The sequence below is a fragment of the Python bivittatus genome, unplaced genomic scaffold (genome assembly GCF_059951505.1).
Source record: "Python bivittatus isolate LINGU-HERP-01145 unplaced genomic scaffold, Pbiv_v1 ctg000020_np1212, whole genome shotgun sequence".
In the NCBI taxonomy this organism is placed as follows: Eukaryota; Metazoa; Chordata; class Lepidosauria; order Squamata; family Pythonidae; genus Python; species Python bivittatus.
Genome location: NW_028277030.1, coordinates 110,921,911 through 110,942,643, shown reverse-complemented (window position 1 = coordinate 110,942,643; position 20,733 = coordinate 110,921,911). Strand labels below are relative to the sequence as shown.

At 36.4% G+C, this 20,733-nt stretch overlaps 1 protein-coding gene and 1 long non-coding RNA gene across 5 annotated transcripts in view; one reads left to right on the top strand and one right to left on the bottom strand.

The window, feature by feature from the left end:
* The window catches only part of ESRRG (estrogen related receptor gamma), a 439,525-nt gene that overhangs the window by 286,037 nt on the left and 132,755 nt on the right, over positions 1 to 20,733 (bottom strand). The gene's annotated exons all lie outside the window — the stretch shown is intronic.
* Positions 7,354 to 20,733, top strand: part of LOC112543287 (uncharacterized) — a 102,924-nt gene continuing 89,544 nt past the window's right edge. For both annotated transcript variants that reach the window (XR_003086631.2, XR_003086627.2), the window contains exons 1-2: positions 7,354 to 7,963; positions 9,625 to 9,716. This is a non-coding gene — a long non-coding RNA (uncharacterized LOC112543287). The remainder of the gene's footprint in view (positions 7,964 to 9,624; positions 9,717 to 20,733) is intronic.

Here is a 20,733-nt window from a genome sequence, read left to right as displayed (position 1 = left end):
AAGAATCCAAAGATAATGAAAATCAAACCATTCCAATTTAGGAGAAGTCCACATGACTTTATGTGTCCAGATGACACATAAATAGTAAGCCAGCAAATGCATTCCTGGCTGTCACCTGAATATCAAGGGTACTGTGAAACCAGATCATTCAAGGAGAGGGCAACTTCTTTCAAAATGGGCTGCATCTCATCTCCTTAGCTAACATTTCTTTTAGCCAAAGCACTCTGTGATTCTCCTATCTCCCTGAATTTCCTTTATTCTTTCAAATCATCCCCTTTTCAGGATTGCAATAATGCATGGATTGGAAGGAAGTGGTAAAGAGAAGTCATTTTTTTTAGTAATAAAACACGTTTATTATTCATAGGACAATTATGAATTAAATATAATTAGAAAAGACACTGGTGTTCCAAGTATTATGGATTATTTACCTTAAATATTGCATAAATATAAAAGAAGTTCTTGTTCTTCAGTATTTATAAACCATCTTAACAGAGGGTTTATAAATCAAGCACATAATTGCTAAAAACATAATACATTGTATAATTTCAATTTACCAAGAGAGGGCCTAATCCAGCAGTAAGTAATTACTGCGTTATTTCACATTAATCACAACTCCTTTTCAACATAACATGCAGGCCAATTCTTTGCATGTTTATGCAGGAGCAAGCCCCGTTGTATTCAGGAGTATTTCCTTCCAGATAGATGAGCATACATAACTACTGGTTTCCAAACACGATCAAATAAAAAGTCAAACTCAAAACTATTTGCTAAGATTCTTACTATATTGCAAAACTGAACACTGTAAAAACCAGCATCTGCAGGGAACGTCAAATGAGTTAATCTGATGAAAGCATCATCAGGTTGTCACAATGCAACCCTGCCCCTTTGGTATGTACATCATGATATCACACAAAGAACTTGTGGTGTGACCGTACAATGTTCTTTTATAATTTTGACACTCATTAATACAAGTATCCCAAACATTAAAAATAATAACATCATTGAAACCAATTTTAAAAGGCCAAGTTTGCCTCTTGTAAATACTATTTTACAGTCAGAAAAGCATGTCAGCTCTCTTCAATAAGCAAACAAAAAATATGGAGCCAAAATGAAAACAGCAAAGAACAAGGGCAAATGAATTCTAACTAGATTTTATTTTCTTCCAACACAGATATAAACCATTCAGGAATTAAGTCTGCAACAGAAAAATAACTCCATTCTAGTTATTTAACATTTTGAGCCCCCCTCCCCCCTCTCCTTCTTTAAGAATGTGGAGACTTACAGAATCTGATTTTATTAAAGCAAGACAATGTATTTTCAGCAGTGTTTTACAAAATATTCCATCAGCAGAAGTATAAGGCAGGTCGGAGAGGGACTAACTTTTTCAAGGTATTAAATTAAAAGATGTTGAATTAAGTTAAATGCCCCACATTGAATTGACATTTCCCTTTTTTTAATGCAAGCTAAGATTGATGAAAAATACCACTTATCTACATTAAGGGTCAAAATATCCAGCAAAAGAAGTCTCTGGTTCATTGCGTCAGAGCAAAGGCAGTCTTACATAATCCAAGGACCAGGACGCGGATCACATTCTGATGATCCAATTAATGGCGGCATACTTTGCAATCAGCCAGGAAGCAAGGCCCCTAACAGATTGTGGGGCTGTAACATCAATTTCTTAAGTGCATTTAAAGGATTACAAATGTTAGTTCTGCTTGAGATTGAAACACCTATCGGGGTGCTCTGAACCACATTACAGTAATTGGGTACCTGAATTAATGCCATTTCTTCTCATGGTGAACTGAACACCCTGGAAATAGGGTTGGTTTTGCTATATTTCTGGCTCTCCCCCTCCTCCAAGACCAACACCTTCCCTCAAAATAAATCTTAGAAAGTATACCCTTTTATTTGTGTAGCTTTAATTACAGAACCTGAATGCTATTCTAATTTTATCATGACACTGTCTGAGTTTGTTCTACTTACACGCTTATTATCATACTATATAGCTATTAAGATTCCTTGAAGGAGGCAAATAAAAAAAAAAATGAAGGGGGAAAAGAAAGACCCAAGAGGGAAGAGGAGAAATTGACTGTTTCCTCCTTTATATTTCTTTATTCATACACTACACACCATTTACAATATTTTGTACCTCTAGAGAGAAGCAGCCAGCTTGCCTCAATTAGTCTCCTGCTTTTACAGAAGTTGATCCCCGTAAAAGTCTTCATCATATCAAAAAAACAAGAATACTATCTAGCTGTTTCAATCTAGTAAGTTAGTAAATTCAAAACGTAGTGAACATTCATCATGGTATAGTTGGATTAGGAGAATTGCATCTTTTGATTAAATGCCTCTTTTTCAACAGTTAAACATCAGAGTACTCAGTCCCAAGTCAGGAGAACAAAATGCTAATGTGAAAACCTTCTTTAAAAAAAGTAATTGTTTTTTTACAGAAAACAGGTAACAAAATATAAACATAGTGCCAACTGTATGACTATTACTGAGACCTGGTAGGACAGTTATAAAAGCTCCTATATAAAGTAAGGTTAATCAGCTATATAATTATCATCGTCATCACCACCACCATCAGTCAATTGCAAAAGGCAGATTTACTTGGATACCTTTAACACCATCAAACAACAACATCTGCCTATCTTAGGTCCTTGGGAAGGACTTGATAGGTGGATAGAAATGCCAAATCCAGTCTAAACATCTGTGTGACCAACAATAATCATATTTTGTTCTATATGTTCTATTGTTCTATATACATAGGATTGAAAGCTGTACTAATGGACCCCCAAGGGTAAACATAGAGGCAGCAGGGAATGAACTGCTGCATGTAACAGGATTTCTCAAAAAGGGGGCATGACCCACTTGGGTGGTGTGGAATTCTTATTAAAACTTACTAGGTTGGGCTTGTGTGGGCAAAATGGGAGTGCTGTCAAAACTAACTTCTGCTATACCTGGTTTAGAAGGCTTGCCCAGGCAAAGCAAGTAGAAGAGCCCAGAGTGAGTCTGGGGGTACAGCTAAGCCCAGAGTGCTATGGGTGGCAGTACGTTCCTATTGGCTGTGACTTCCAGCATGGCTTGTAGTAATTTGGAGTGTCTGTGGAAGGGTATGCATGAATGAAATTCAGTATTTTTATCAATTACTTTACATGTGGAGTCCTTGATGCTCTCTGAGCTTGATTGTTTGCTTGCAGACATTTCATTACCCAACTAGGTAAAATCATCATGCTAGTGAGGTGGGGTTTGCTCCCTGTTTATATACAGTAGCTTGCCCTACCAGTATTAGTGGGGGTGTGGTTTTCTCCTTGGTAATTCCTTGATTAGGGTATTATTTTCTGTTTGATAGTTTGTCTGGTGTTAATCCCTGGTTATTTGGGTGTTGATTACTGGAGAGGATGTGTTCTGGTCTTTTTGTTTCCTTCTTAGCTTTTTACTGTCTCTTTTGAATGGTATGTAAATGTGGTTTATGTGTCTACTGATGACTGATTTCTCTGAATGCCAAGCTTCTAGGAATTACCTATACTGATACATATCTTGCCCAATCCCAATCTAATCATCAGTTTTATTCAAGGGGATAAGTGCACAAATACTTTTCTTGTTTTAAGGGGTTGTGTGATCACAATATTTGAGAAACAGAGTAATACAGTATAGAGCTACCAGGCCTGGACTGTAAAACTTTAGACAATCATGAATGACAGTAGAAAAGGTTTTCTGGATCTCTTGCCACCATCTAATGCACATCCAGATTTTGCAGCCCAAAGTAGCAATGACGAAAGATGTGGATGAACCTAAGCAGAGAACCCAAGTTCCACTCTTAGGGTATTCTCTAAGTATATTCAGTCTTGCACAGTAACACATTAATGGCTTCTACAAGGATCTTGTAGGAAGCAGGGCATCATGGTTTAGAACAAAGCCTGACAGACATTACAAATGGATGTTCCCATTTCCTAGTAGTTTTTAACTCATTAGACCATTCTGACTGAAATGATTTACATATAGATAATTAACATGAAAACCCCAAGGACTACTTAGCTGTTTAGCAGTGTATGTATTATAGATAACCATTTCCATACATCTAGTTCTAAATCCATTAACAAAAATTAATTTCTTCTCAGTGCATTACACAGCACAGCATGTTGCAATTGTATGCTTGCTAAATTACACCTTTTCATCACTTCTCAAGTGACCTTATAAACAGTTAAAATTTGCTGTTTGGGAAATGGGAGCTACTAGTTTTGACAATGGATATATTTATGAGGTAATATATGGCCAGATCCACAAACAAGCTCAGGAATGTATTAAATCTGCAAACAAACATCACTCCTGAGAGCAAATTCATATGGTGAGTGCTGAAACTGAGAGAAGGCAATGAAAAACAAAAAGATCTCGGCAGAACTCCAAAGTTTGTAGAAGTATATAACTCCCCAGGCGCCCCAAACTTCAATCAATGCAGTGTAGTAGGTGATCTATGTAAAGGGATCTCCCAGCAGAAAAGAAACATCAAAGATGAGGAATAGAATGCACTCCTAAAAAGGATTCACTGCAAAGTTGTGTTGCAGGATCACTTCTATCAATTATATGACTACACTAATTTCTTTATCTTTCTCTTCATGCTTTGACCTGCCTATACTTTAAGCACATCAAGATCAATCAAAGGAGTACATTAAAAAAAAAAAAACATGAAAAATTGACCTGAGAATGGGTGGGATCATCACAGATGCCAGTCATTCAGCATTATGTAGAAACCCCCACTTCCATAAAATGGCATAAATCAGACTTAACTTTTGGTTCTCATGGGAGAAGAGAAAGGAGTATTTCATACTGTCCATTGCTTCAGTGCAAAGACCTATCATTACAGCATTTCAGCCATGTAATTAGGACATTTTTAAAAAATGCAAATGGAATTGTAGTTATGTCCCCAATTGCAGCACTGACCCCTGATGACAAAACACTATTTACCTGGTTTACCCTAATCCTAAGAGTTCTTTAGAAGGTCAGTAATAGGAATGTTGTTTTCCATACTTCAAAGGAACAATTGGCATCTGTGCTCTTATGTCCTGGCCCTTCCCAATAGTGGTGTAAAAGGCCCTGCAGGCAACCTTAGACCCAAGCTAAGCTCTTTGCTTTGCTGGGCCTTGAGCTGCATCACTGGAAAATCAAGCTGCTTCACAACGCCGCTTCAAATCAAAATGTCAAAGCAGGCCAAATCAATTTGGCCATCCATATTGCGCTGGCTGAAAGGGTCTTTGCATGTATGCAGTACAGAAATCCTTTGACTTATCTGTTTTCCCTACAGCTGATGTAGCTCCCAGCTAATGTAGAGAATCACAGAGATGACCTTGGAGAAGGAATACAACTGTTATCAAAACATGATTTAAGCCTGGGAAAAGAAAAGAATATTAGAAAGGAATTTAAATTGGCCCCTTAACTCTTGCCTTAACTCTCTTTTGTTTAAGATGGAAGTAAAACACTGTCAGACTTTCAAGATTCTGTTACTATAGCTTATATCAATAAAATAGGATTCCAGTATTTCTTATGGAATCTGTTTCCTGAGCTGGTCTACCTCAAACAGCTGACAGCTAGGCTAGGAATACCTTTGTTACAGAATGAGGCAGGTGGACCCCCCAGACAATCCAGTTATGTTACTACATCTGTTATGGGTGCTCTCAGTAGCTACACCCTACTACATAGGAGAACATATATATAATGAACAAATGACCCTCAACTTTAGACAATGTCTTTAAGTAAAGAAAACCAAGTGGAGCAACTATAGAGGGGGAAGAGAAGAAGAAGAAAAAGCTGCCCCATGGTGGAGAACTGAGGAAGGGGAGCCCCTCCCTGATGTGAGAGGACAGAGAGGAGACATCCATAGTCCCCATTAAAACTACTGAACTATTTAAAACTGCACTGAAAGAAATTGCCTTCACATCTCACCTAAATACTATCAGAGGGGAAAACACTTTGCTTTATAACTAAGGTTTAAGGAAAAAAGCAAATAATACTATAGGACAGTGTTTCTTAACCTTAGGAACTTTAGGATGGGTGGGCTTCCAGCATGGCTGGCTGGGGAATGCTGGGAGTTGAAGTCCACTCATCTTAAAATTCTCAAGGTTGAGAAACACTGCTATAGGACATTGTTATGTACAAACAAACACAGAATTCACTGCAGCCTGATTTTAATGGATCCAGATTGCTTCTGTGATGAAAAACTTTTGACATTATAAGAATAATAAGTTTTAAAACCCTTTCATGTACAATTTCTATCATTATGTTTCACAAATGTCTGCAGTATATACTCTGTGTTTAAAATGATCCAGGGAGAAAAAGCCACTGTTTATGCTTTGAATCCTGGGTGGCTTCAGTTCCATAAGAGGGCTACAACAGGACCTCACCATTCTTAATGCTTATCTCAGTCTTAATAACTAGCCAGACAACTGACTCCATAGCTTGGCTTATCAACTGTAGTTCGTCATAACTATAGGAGAGGAGGCACGAAATGAACTATATAACAATGCTGTAGAAGTAATTAATATTTAAAGGTTTGAAGTCAAAGGCTGATATGAAACAGTTTTTGGCACTTAATTCCACATTATTAGATAGCAAAATGAACAAAACATGATATGATATCTACGTTAGCTGAATTTTTAAAAAAATCAGTAGATCAAAAGGCTTCCTTTTACTACATTTTCACTTTTAATATCTAAAACAATCCTTTGTAAACAGCCTTTGATATGGAATAATTATTTACTAACTAGCAATACGAAACACAAGTCTCTGAAGTGCTGTGATTGTTTATTCTGCTTCTCACTATATCTTACTACCATGCAGAATCACAGATTACTTGTGAGTTATGATTTAAACAATCAAGTATGTTCACAAGTAATGGGACACAGAATTTTATTTTAACTATTTATTAATAGGCTATTGTCCTTGACAGGTGGCATTTCCTCACCAACTGTGACTGTGTCTAAGTAGGGTGATTCCTGTTGGTACCTGGAAATCTTAGGGCTGTGGGAAGCATGTGTATGTACGTATGTATATATATGTGTGTGTGTGTGTATGTATGTGCGGAGAGAGGGGGAGAGAGAGAGGAAACCATTGCAAACTACTTTTTATCACGTCAAGCAAACTACATGGATTTGTCTATATAAATCACCAGGCACAGAGTTCAACCTGAAGGGAAATTTATGTTCCTGTTTTAGTTGACAGGGTTAGGATTAGGGTCCAAAAATATACTCTCCACCCACAAAAAGCAAAGACAACAGATCAGAAGGGAAGGGAGTCACCAACACAGTGGTGTTATTTTCTATCAAGGGAAATTTCCAGACAATTTTTAAGTAACCCAAAACTGCCTTGATTATGCTAGGTATAAATTGATCTGGATAATTCCTTCAATAGGCTTTCAAGATTACATTACATTACCCTGCTATCAGTAAAGATATTTCTGGAAATCTAAGTAGTACTTATTTCCTGAGCTTGTCAGCCTTACAGGGCTTCACAGAAATGAACAACATTTTCTAGCTAGCACCAACCCACCCCCCAAACACAGTATAGTCAGGTGGCAATAGAAAACCAATGATCTGCAAGGAAGAAATACAGCTTACTCTTTTCATGTAGCAGCCCCTCTCTGGATCACTGTCTTCCCCTTGCAATTGCTAGGGGGGATCTAATTCTTTGTTCTTCTCACTGATAACCTGATGAGGCTGATCAGCTGGCCTGTGGGGAAATGGAGTAGAGAGTGGGGCTCTCAGCAGCTCCGTGCACCGTTTAAGATGCAGCCAAAGTACATATGAAGCCCACAGTAAACAGGAAAGTATTACAAAAGAGTTCAGTTTTGCATGCAAAAGATCTTGGGATCAATCTGTGACATAGTCATGTAAAGGTCTCTTATACTCAAGGGAGCAACTAACTGTGAATGGAAAATACTGGAACAGATGGACAAACGATCTGGCATTGTGTAAGTTAAATTTCCTGTGTGTGTACTCTGTACTTATTTTCTACCTACAACCAAACTTATTTCTTCTGAGTCTTCTGACTCAGTTTTAGGCAATTTTATGTAATTAAGATTTGATTAACAGCACATATTTCCTGATGCGTATGTAATTTCTCTGATCAATAACAATTAAGAACTTTGAAGGGGCAAAACTAAAAAATTTGATCACTCTTTTAAAAATGTGTTTGGAGACAACTTGACATAAGCTCTACTATTTAGAGGGGACTCAAACTGTCTTTATTGACTCAGGCCTTTCAATGGTATTGTCTTAGTTCTGTTTTATATTTGTTGTGCTTTTAATACTGGTTTTATAGATACTGTACTGTATCTTTCCAAACCACAGAGAGCCATTATGTGACTGAATGACATATAAATTGTTTAAATTCTATATTACTCAAGAGTGAGTCCTGGCTAAAATATATGTGCTGATTTTAAAGTAATAATTTTTAAAGATTTCAATGACTAGTACATTTTTATGGACAGAACATCTAAACATATATATTTAAAAATACATTTAATTGATTTCAGAAGTGCTTAGTATCTTACTCTTACATTTGAAATTTTAAAACTAAGCATTTACAGCTTCTAGCAATAGCAGAATAGTAGTTACATTTCTCCTTAATATACAATTTTGACACAACTCATTAAAGAATGAATATCTCCATCCATCCATCCCCCAGAAGAAAGAGGACCTCCTTCAATAAGAAGTTGGTAATACAGTGTTTCACTTATTGGTTAAACTGTTACATACACTATTATTTAAAAGCACATCCATTTATATTAATAATTAAAGATTTTGCTCTGAGTGTTCAGGGCAGAAAGGAAAATTAGAGATAAAAATACACAATTTCAGTGCTTATAACTGCAATGTGACAGTGCAAATCTAAATACATGTAGTATTAAACTACAGAGCAAAGTAGACATGAAGCGGGGGTTGGGTACCCCTATAAAATTATGGGAGGGGGAATATTTAAAACTCTGCACAGCTAAACAGGCAAGAGAACCCTTCACCAATTAGACCAGTATTTTAAAGCCTTCCCTGCAGCAGATTCTCTGATCAGAAGTAAACCCCACTGGAGAGAATTGTATTTTTTCTCATGGTAAACACATCTATTGTGGCTTTAAAACAAATATCATAGATGGAGAATCTGAAAGATAGCATTCATTTCCAACCCCCAAGCTGCTACATCTTATATCAGCTCCATGGCCTGCCTTTAAAAGAAGTCAGAAAAATATAGGTTTGCTTTCATTGCCATTACAACTTACTCTGTTCTACAGCTTTATAATTTTAAAATAATTTCCTTCTATAAGAATCTATACAGGACTGAATCTTTGTCCATGATCTGAAAATGCCTTAAAATGAAAATGTTTAATGCCAATATCATGTGAATTCACTCTGAACTGCTAGAAGTAAATATTGTGAAGTGGTGCAATACAGAGTATAGCCTTGAACTGAAGAAGTTGAGTTTTAGATAATCATCAAATACCACATATTAAAAAATAAATATATTCTACTCCAGTTTCCATCAAGAAATGGCTTGACTCATTTATGAGAACAGATTATAAAAACAGTTATCCTGGATCAGGTCAAGACCCGTTTTACACCATTATTTTGTTTCTTACAGGGGCCAGTCAAATGCCTCTAGGAGGACTGTAAACAGGAGAACTGTTTGAACCTGTAGCTGATATTTGGAAGGACACTGCTTTCCACCAAGAAGTAAGACTTATTCAGCATATCTTGTGGTAGTTAATGCCACAGGTTAATCATTCTTTTGCCTGTTTCATGTACATCCATACATCCATACATCTCTCTCTTTCACATCCATCCATCCATCCATCCATCCATCCATCTCTTTCTCTCTTTCACATACATCCATACATCCATACATCTCTCTCTTTCAATAATTCCCCTTGCCATGTTACCATTTTTCCCAAGCTAAAGAGTCTCAACCATTCTAGCCTTTTCTTGTACGGAAAGTATTCAATTCCCTCTGATTATTTTGGTTGGCCTTTCTATATTTTTCCCTGCTGTGTTACATCCTTTTTCAAATGTGATGACCAGAACCAGAGGTAGATATATTGTAGATTTCTATAACAGCATTATAGGTTTTTTATTATTATTATTTTCAGTTCCTTTTGTAATGATCTCTTGTTGGAGTTTGCCTTCTTCCTGAAGTTTGCTGACTCGGTTTTACATTCTGGAAAACATTCTATTGTTGAAATCTGAAATAATCTCCAGACCCTGTGAAGTGATTTGGCCCTCAGTCCCTTCAGTTCTGAGAAGCTTTCCCTTTTCTACTAAAATGTGAATATGATGGACACTGCTGGCAGTTTCTCATTTGCATGAATGCTAAGGGCAATAGTGTTATGATCCCTGTTTCCTATTGATTTAATAAGAGTTATATCCTACACCAGACCACTGTCATGAAGGATAAAGTCTTGAGTTGCCTCTCCTCCAACTAATTCCAAGACCAATGGTCCTGTGGTACAATCATTTAGGGTATCTAAAAATCTGGTTTCTTTGTCATGGCCTGAGCATGAATATATACAGCATAAATAAAACCTTTGAATATTACAAGAAGGTTTTTTTGGCATGCCTCTGATTTCTTTCCACAACTTAAGATCACCTTCATTATTTTGTTCAGATGGGCAACAGCATACCCCTAGATCTAATTTATATGTGTTCCCAGATTTTGCCAGCCATAGTGATTTGATGGAAGAACCTGGTCTTCCAATGCTATCTAGTGTATTACATTTTATATCTCCTGGATATAAAGAGCAACTTCTCTGTGAGTGTGCTTTCCCACTCCTTTCTAAAAAGTTGGTATCCAAGAATTCTCTCCATTCCACCAGGTTTCCATTGTATCTATTATATGCATGTTCTTTGTCTCCCACCTTGGTTCAGAGACCTCTAGTACTGGCACAGAAACATGTATTTCATTCCATATTCCATTTCAAAAGTTGCTGGTGTGACTCTTTTTCAAAGCCTTTTTGTTTCTCTTTCATCTCTTGGCTAACATCAACCTAGTTCTAACACTGATCCTGAAATACTTACATCCTTCCAAACTGGATACTACCCAGCAGCTTTTTGTCTATCTCCAAGGATTTAGTTTAAAACTTGTTCTACCACCTTTTTTATATTATGCACCAGAAGCCTGGTTTCCTATTGGTTAAAGTGGAGCCAGTCTCCCTTCTGCAGGATTCCTCATTGCTAGCAAACCTAAATTTCTTTATTGGCATGATCATGTCATCCACATCCCTGAGCTCTGTCTGTCTAGCCGGCCCTGTGCATGGAAAGTGGTAGCCTTTCCGAGAACACTGCCTTAGTGCTCTCCGGGATTTCAAGCTGCCTACATTTCCAATTAGTTAAAAGACGTGAGCTAAAAACATAAAATTCTGAGATTGCTCTTCCTTCCCTTGTTTAGATGGGCTTTTCTCTTTTTTACAACAAATAAAATCTATAAATCTTATCAATAGCATTCTCCCAAATTGTTATTTATTCTGTTAATTAAAAGTATTTGGCAAATCAATTTCAGCTGAAATTGTAACGTGTTGCCATTATAGGTTTGCAGAGAAAGTATAGATTAACAGTTGCAATGAACAAAGCTACCATATTATATATAATTACTCTAAACTGACAACTGTGTACATACTAAACAAAGTTAACAGGAATGGTCAGTCTGTCTTTTTTCTCCCCTGGGAAACTGTCCATGTTCTCCTAGTTTATCAGAGAAACCTGAAAGAAAGGACATAGGTACCTCTGTGTATTATTATGTTCAATATCATTCCATGTCGTCCATCAATGTAACACCTCCTTGAAGGAACATACCATTTCATACCGAACACTAGTAAGTTATTTTTTCCTTATGTGTCATTTCTCAGCTAAATACTTTAGGGAAAAACCAACACAAGATGTACTGATAAAAAGAACATTCAAGTGGAAAACCTTCTACAATCAGTCTAGGTCTGTTTACTTGTATGCCAAGCAGCCACCTTAAACTGAAGGACATGTAAAGGATATGACAGTTACCTCAAGAAATAACAAGAAACTAATGGGGCACAGTAATACTGAAAAAGTCAATGCTAATGTATGAAATTTCTAATGTAATGCAAGCCAAAATAGATTTTTTAAAAATATTTTAGGACCAATTCAGATGTTAAACTTTGCTAAATGGTAGTGCTCTGTATGGTGCCCATAAGCTTTGCAATTCATTTGCACACATTAAATGGTTGGAGTCATTTGCTGGAGTCAGCAATATACAGTATATTGCTAGTGAACAGCAAATATTAGAGTTTTAACAACTGATATAAGCTCCAAGTAATAATTATTGTTAATATGATATTAAATATAAAGAAAATCAGTTTTAGGAGGATAAGATTTTGACTGAGAAAGCAGAAGAAAGGCACAAAATGTATGTATGTATGTATGTATGTATGTATGTATGTATGTATGTATGAATGAATGAATGAATGAATGAATGAATGAATACTTAGTCTTAAATGTATACATAGTTAACATTTCACCTAAGAAATCCAACTACATTTCTAAGTCTTTGTGCATGGATTGAGGACTAAGAGTAGAAAAACTAAGTGTTAATTATTGTAGAACATAGCTCACACATTGCACTAAGCCATAAAGTGGTTTGTTTACTTGTGATTTAGTGCACTGGGTGAACCCAGCCACTATGGTTTGTAAAACCACATGATTGATGGATTAGCATTTTGCATGAACCCAACCAATAGTGGTTTATTTTACAAACCATGATTAAGCAAACCCATGGTTGTGTGAGCCCAACCTATATGTTTTAAGTCTTATGAAATAGCCACTTGTTAAAAAAAAATACAGAAAAACTGTAAATCCCTAGGCAGTGTGTATTTTCCCAAATACTTGTATGAATATGGGTGCCTTTCATGATATCCTGTACTATAAGTTTAGTTATGAAACATCAATGCCAATTTATTTAAAGGGACATCTATATGTTAGAGCACAATGTGGTATAATATACAACATTAGCGATGGGATGGATGGATGGATGGATGGATGGATGGATGGATGGATGGATGGATGGATGGATAGATAGATAGATAGATAGATAGATAGATAGATAGATAGATAGATAGATAGATAGATAGATAGATAGCAAGTGCCTGGAGGTAGATTCAGGCCAAGTAAGACCCTGATGCTGGGAAAGATTGAAGGCAAAAGGAGAAGAGGACGGCAGAGGACGAGATGGTTAGATAGCAATGAGCATGAAACTGAACAAACTCAGGGAGGCAGTGAAGGACAGGAAGGCCTGGCACAATATGGTTCATGGGGTCACGAAGAGTCGGACACAACTTAACAACTGAACAACAACAAATTAGGAAGGAAGTGGGCTCTTCTGGAATCTTCTGATGACACCTCTCCAGTTCTTTGTACCAAAGGGCTTTTTCATTTATGCCAGTAAAAATATTATTTCCAAAACAAATAGAGGGAATCAGGGACAAGACACAAAAGCTACTTAGGAGGCAATAGAGAGTAAACAATTGAAGTTCTCCATATGTTATCCTGGATCAGGAAAGAGCACGTCTGTTATTCACTTTATATAGACACACAGACACACTGTGTGTGTGTGTGTGTGTGTGTGTGTATACAGTATATATATATACTGTGTGTGTATGTGTCTGTATAGCTGCTAACTGCAATATCGTGTTCATATGTCTAATCAAGTGTTTGTCCATAAGGATAGTTTATATACGCATGACTACCATAACATTGTAACAGTCCACAACATATAAATATCCCTTTATGAATAAAATCTTTATATTGCCTCACATCAAATTAAAAAGTCATGGTTGTTAGTGAGTTCCACATTCAGCTGAATGCATGCAAACATGCAGTCATTAATTTTAAATAATTTACATAATGTACATTCCTATGAAAACATATCTAAATAGGTTTTAGTCGAAGTGCCAAACTAAAGATTGGGTTGCCAGAAATCTCGCTCTTTAACCAACAAATAATTATCCTGCTGTAAGCAATAACGGTTTATTCAAAGTGATTGAATAACTTTTCTGAATAACATCTGCATATATTTTCTTCAACACATTGCCCACTGACTGACTGGCAGCTACAAGCTCAAACACCTGGATCCCAGATATGCACAGATGTAGGTTTGATGTTGCCAATCCATCTCCACAATAGGCAAACCCTCAGAAATTTGACAGTGTCTGAAGTATCAAAGTGACAAAGCTATCGTCCCAAGGATACCAAGAAGCATATTTTTAATCTATTGCCTCCTACTTTAGTCAGACTTAACTCCTTATATAGTAAGAAAAAAATGTCTCCCTTGGCTCAAATCTGGACAATTTCCCAAACATTTGTTCACACATGAAAAACATTAAGAAGCATATGTCCCTTCTTTGAGATGACTTTTCGGCTAATTGCCTTTTGTTAATGCCTGTAAGTAGCTGATGTGACTGTTATTTTGAAGGTGGGTTTTACAGAGCCTAATGAAATTTCATATAAAATTCTCACTGAAACTGCTTCACAGACAGAGAAGGTTTTTGATAAGTTGCCTCTATATCAGGTAAGCAAGCTATCTTGTGTATCTGGGATTTCCTCTTCTTTTTTCCCCCTCTGAACCTCCCTCCACCCGCCCACCCCCAAATTTGCTCTGGAGAACCCCCAGAACTCCAGTGCAAATTTTGGGGGTAGAGAGATGTAGAGGGGGTATTCATTCAGCCATTTATGTTGGCAGATAGACACGACAGGATTTCATCATTCCATTTAAATCAAATATGAATTTGATTTAGATCAAGGGGAGAGAGGCAATACTCACTTTTAAAATGTATTATTATATATGGAAATGAGTTCAACCCAAATATACAGTAACTTATTATGCAAAACAATAAAGTATACTTAGCAAATTATATGAACACTATAAGGTGCTTCATCCAACAAAACATGCAAACCATTGATGTAAAATTAAAATTGATCTTCCTCAGCAGCAAAGAAATAGAGGCATAGGCAAGTAAAACTTATTTAACCTTTGAAAAACTAGCCCTGGAGAGCAGAATAAAAATCTGCTTCTAAGTTTTTTAAGCATTGCATAGGAAGGAAGGAAGGCAGGCAGGCAGGAAGGCAGGAAGGTAGAAAGGAAGGACAGATGGACTTAGTAACTGCAGGAGATATCAGAAATTTTCAGGCTGTTTTCCCATTACAATAAGTTTATGGTGGGTTTGTGCCATATCTGAAGAACGAGCTAAAAAGCCTTATAAAGTCAATTCAGACATTAATCAAGCCGAACCCACATCCACACTTACTGTAATACATCAATTACCATATCTTTCTTTTTTTTAATAAATTCCAGTTGACAGCAGACACCTTATTAAGGGGTTGCTAAAATGATACAAGTAAAAGCCTATTAATATTGCTTTTTCCCCCTGCTGCTATTGTCTTGCTGCACTGGTCTGCAAACACATTCCAGCTGCATTACAATTAATGCCAGTGGAACTCCTTCTAACGACTTCCAGCTTGCTAATTTTTTACGCTAATAATAAAAAAAGGGCATTGCTATGCAAGAACAGCCCCTTTTTATCATGCTCACATGGCACGCTAGAGAGTGCCTGCCATTGTTCGCCTGAAAGACAATTAAACTCAGGAACATCAAGCCCCAAAATGACAATCTGCTAACCAGCTCTGGGTATTGCTAGATTCTTTCCTCTATTCTTTGAAATTATATAGAACAATTCTCCTAAGACATTTTTCTCTTGCGTGTATCCCTGTTTAAAAAAAAAAAAAGGAGTAGTTTGAAAAAATACCCATGGTTGATTTATGCATTACTGCTCAGAATTTATTAACTGTCTAGGACCAATTTCACACCAGTACTTGCATAGCCTCGAGGTCTAAATTCTGGACACATTTCAGGAAATGCACCAATAATACTGTCCATATATTTAAAAATAAGCATTAAAAAATCTGTGGTTCATGTTTTTCTGAAACACAATATAAAAAACACCCAAGGGAAAGGTAAATGCCAGAACTGCAACAAGTTTATTTCTCAGAGACTTCTGGCAATGGAAAGAATGAGAATAGAGAAGTTCCTATCATGGGCTGAAAATTAAATTTAAACGCATTTAAAAACAGTCCCAGCCCTGTGTATGTTCTGAAGAGACAACAAAACACATAAAGCATGTAATGATGGGCACATTTACAGGTTTATGCCTTGACTAACTCAGATAACAAAATGGAAGTCTGGCTGACATCTATATATTAGCCTTAGGAATGAAGATGATTAAATTGCGGTTAGGAGTCAAACAATACTCCTACATTTTGGAACGCTCCAAATGGCGGTCTACATACATGCCATTGCCTTAAAGTGAAATTGTATTCTCCTCTCCCAAAGCTGTATTTGTGAAATCACAAGTTACATAAGTTACAAAGGAATCTGCTCACAAGGATTCATCCTTGTGCCTTCAGAACCCATGGCCCCTGGATCAAATGTATGTGATATTCCCTGTCTTTCCGAAGACCACAAAATAACTGTTTAGTTTGCATACAGCTTCTTATATAGCCTGACACACAGCGTTGCATGCTTACCGTCGTTACATAATGTATACATGTGACACAACTACATTACATTACAAATATAATGTTAATCTCTACTATCCTGTTTAATTATAACCATATTTGGGCTCTGTGTAGCCAACTAAACCATCACGCACTAATAACTTCTCCATTGTGTTATCAACGGAGCTGGAGCATCTCTTTCATTCATCCATTCACACCTTGCGCTGCTTCCTTCTGCTTTTGAGATAGTTGCAAGAATAGCTTTCTCTACTCAGCTCCCTACTAATTTGCAAGCGAGGAACCACACATATGCACTGCAGGTTGGCCTTACTTTGAATTAAGCAGGGTAAATGAATAAAGAAGCAGACTCTTCAGGTAAGGTTATTAGCTGAGGAAGATATTGCAAGGAGTTCTCCCATACAAATAAGCAAATGCTCATGGACTGACCCTGTCATACAGGGTTCCTCAACCTGAGCAACTTTAAGATGGGTGGACTTCAACTCCCAGAATTCCCCAGCGAGCCATGCTGGCTGGGGAATTCTGGGAGTTGAAGTCCACTTATCTTAAGGTGGCCAAGTTTGGACAACACTGCCCTACAACAATACAGTAGAATTCTTTCAATCCTTGTGGTATCTGTTTCCTGATCAAATCTACCTTGAAGGGCTGCAGAACTTTATTATAAAACACATGAATATGTTACACAGAGAGAGAGAGACATAAATAAAAACCGCCAACTTTAGTTCCAACTTTATGTGCCTTTAAAGGCTGCACAACAGCCATTAAAAAACCAAATTACCTGTATTTGGCATCCTTTGGTTGGTACCACAGTTAAATGAAAATGAATAGTGAATAACAGGAAGTCTCTCTCTAGATTTATTAATTTGTTAAAATGTTTACTGCTTATACAGTACATTACAATTTACCTCTCTAGGCAATTGCCATGGCTGTCATTTTATCACTGATATTATTATCCTGTGAATATTATTTTCAGACAAACCTGTCCTAGTGTCTCCTGCAAGGCTGCCCTAGGTTAATCAGCAGCAAATCTTATCAGTGTATTCAATGAGGAAATGGGAGCGGGGATGGAGGGGCACGAAATATACCCTAAATTCAAAAGAAAAAAAAAGTCTAGATACTATTACAATCCATTCAAACTGAAGTAATTATGTTGAAATATCAGTTTGATTACCACCCCTTGGCATTAAATGTACTCTCCTGATGTGACTATACCAAGTTATAAACCTAATTTATGCTAATAGGAAGACATATATTCACATGTGCATGCATGCACACACATGCACAGACATACAGAAAAGGAAAAAAAAGATGGGCATCTTCAAAGACAAAGAATAAAAACTAAAATGGAAAAAGTGATTTATCAAGGACAGTCATCAAAGGTAGGGATTGCCCTAGAAAACAGGATATATCTTCCTGGAGTATAACCAAGCCCTCATACTTATTTGCATTTTTGTCTCAACACTTCTACCAAATTATTTTTTAAAAATATCTTCAGGTATGGCAGTGATTCCACATGTCCTTCTCCCCATTCATAAGACTTGTGAATGAAGTTCTACCAGGTTTACCCATTCACATTTCCAGGTTTGAAAAATCAGTGCTTTACTTTAGGGTATTACACAAGAATTTTTCAAAAATTGGTTCAAAACTTGCAAGTTCACCAAAGTCCATGAGATCTCATACAAAAACATGGAAAACATGTAACATATAGCAAACTTGTATAATTGCAGTCATTAAAAATACATTTTATTTAGAGAGTTCTGTATATACTGTTTAGGGGGATAGCAGATACATGATTCCTGTAAGTGCTGCTTTGATGACCTCTGCTCTATGTACAAAAGCTGCACACAGAGTTTTCCTACAATCCTGTGAAAAGGATACCCATAAACATTTTGATACATCATACACAGTATAACACTGTATGTTGCTTATACTATACTGTAAGCATACAAGAAATTACTGGCTAAAGTTAACAGCATCTAACACTATAATGGGCAAAACAAAGCAGAAATTAGGGGAGTTCTGTATCTTTATCTTGTCTTGGTGAACTGGAGAAATATTCATATAATTTAAGATTGATTGATCTAAAAAAAATATGTGGGACCACTAATGTGATTTGCTTCTTTAAAAATAAATTCCAGGGGTGTCTGGTAAATTGATGTAGGCCAGGAATGAAAACCAGCATCAAAGTCATCATCATTAAGCACTTACTAAATCTGAAATCTTAAAATAAAAGGAAAAGGTTTAAAATAAAATAAAATAAAATAAAATAAAATAAAATAAAATAAAAATTTAATTTAATTTAATTTAATTTAATTTAATTTAATTTAATTTAATTTAATTTAATTTAGACAAAACTATCCATTTCAGAATTTTTTTAGTTTATAATTTTTCTGATCTTAAATTCATTTCTTCTCATTTCTGAACCTGGAGATTAATTACACACACACACGAACACACATACGCACATACATACATATATACATACATTCAAAAATAATATACAGGAGTGTGATTTATTCCTAAATGTATGCATTTTTTACATTTTTCTCTAATAGCATCACAGGTATTTTATTTTACTAATACATACATTTCCCTAACATATACTTTTTTCTAATCATTTTTAATTGGAGAAATGCTTCACAATCTTTGGACGCATGAAATTACTGAATTATAACAGTGTTTTTGGTTCCTATATTGCTTTGGAAATGTGAATTACAGGGATGCATGAATTTGTCTCCCATTTCTGCCTTCAGTTTGTTTCTGTGGACAAGCTTATGGGGTCCTGCTTCTGTTTTCGTTGCTCCTTATCTTCCTCTCAACTAGCAAGTGACAGGAACAAGGAGATGCAATAGCAACCTCTTCTGCATGTCGACTCAGTACTTTTCTCCAAGACAAAAGTGCCCAAATTTACAGGGAGGATCCAAAGTGCATTTCTGCTGAACCTTTTGTGTTGGCCTTCTTCATCACTGTTTGAGAGGCATCAGGTGGCATAATTTCACCCTTCAACTTCATTCAAGGGGTTTCTTATTGTCCTTAATCTTTCCACCATGTCTCCAAGTGAGAAAGGGACTTCAGTCTCCAGCACTCCACTGCAGCACTTAGTTTTGTCAGACTGTCCTTCCAGGTCCACCCATGCCATAATATAATTTGGATATTCCAAAGTACTGGCGGCAGTGGGAGTTGGATCCAGAAGCAAAAGAAGCAGAAGCCAAGGAAGAGGGTCATCTTATTCAGTGGCTTACAAAATGCTAGACCCAATTGTCAGTTTCTTATCAACTATTATTTCAATCCTAAACCACTGCACTGTCAGTGTTTTAAAGTATGTGAAAGAGCAAGGTGATTGCCCCGGAAGATTTTGTCCCTGTATATGCTACTTAGTTTATCCTGAGCCAAAGGAGGGAAGACCATACTGGTGACTTCTGCAATAAAATCTTCTGAGTGTTGAAAGTCATGCCACCTCTCTTTACAGAAACTGCACAATAAGGAGTTTTCCAAATACCAGTCTTTGTAGTATCCACAGACTGCAAGCTTTGAAAGGCCGCAGAAATAGCACGGGGGTGCATCATTTTAATATAATTTTATTAATAGCTCTTTCTTACTTAATATTACTTACATTTTGTAATAAATCATTCTATTCACTGCCACACAAACACAGAGAAGAATTTACATATTAGCAGTGGCACTTTTCATGTAGAGATGAATAAAACCCATCTGTCTACAGGGAGTAAGAAAGGCACAAACAGAAACGCTGAATTCTAATAGATCTCTCTGAATGAGTCTTTCACTGCACATTTTATGGGGGATAAAATTTACCTTCAGTTCCAATACTTTCTATAAAAAGAGTCAGGAGCATTCTTAATCTCAAAAACAATGTAAAGCCAACTTTAGTGTGCATTAAAACTGTTGCAATAGAACTTTGTGCCTCATTTCTCTTTAATGGATATATACTAGTAAAATGTTGCAGTTACCAAGTATAAGTAATGTAAGTTGCTTGTCACATTAACTGAAATGAGAAGAGAGAAATGGAAACTTTTTTAAGCAGCATGAAAATTCTTCAAAAGGAAGTATAGTTATAATTAATTTCTCTAAATCAGTCTAATATACTATATATTACTAGTATCTGTTATAATGTTTAATAAGGACTAAAAATTTCAAGTGATGAACA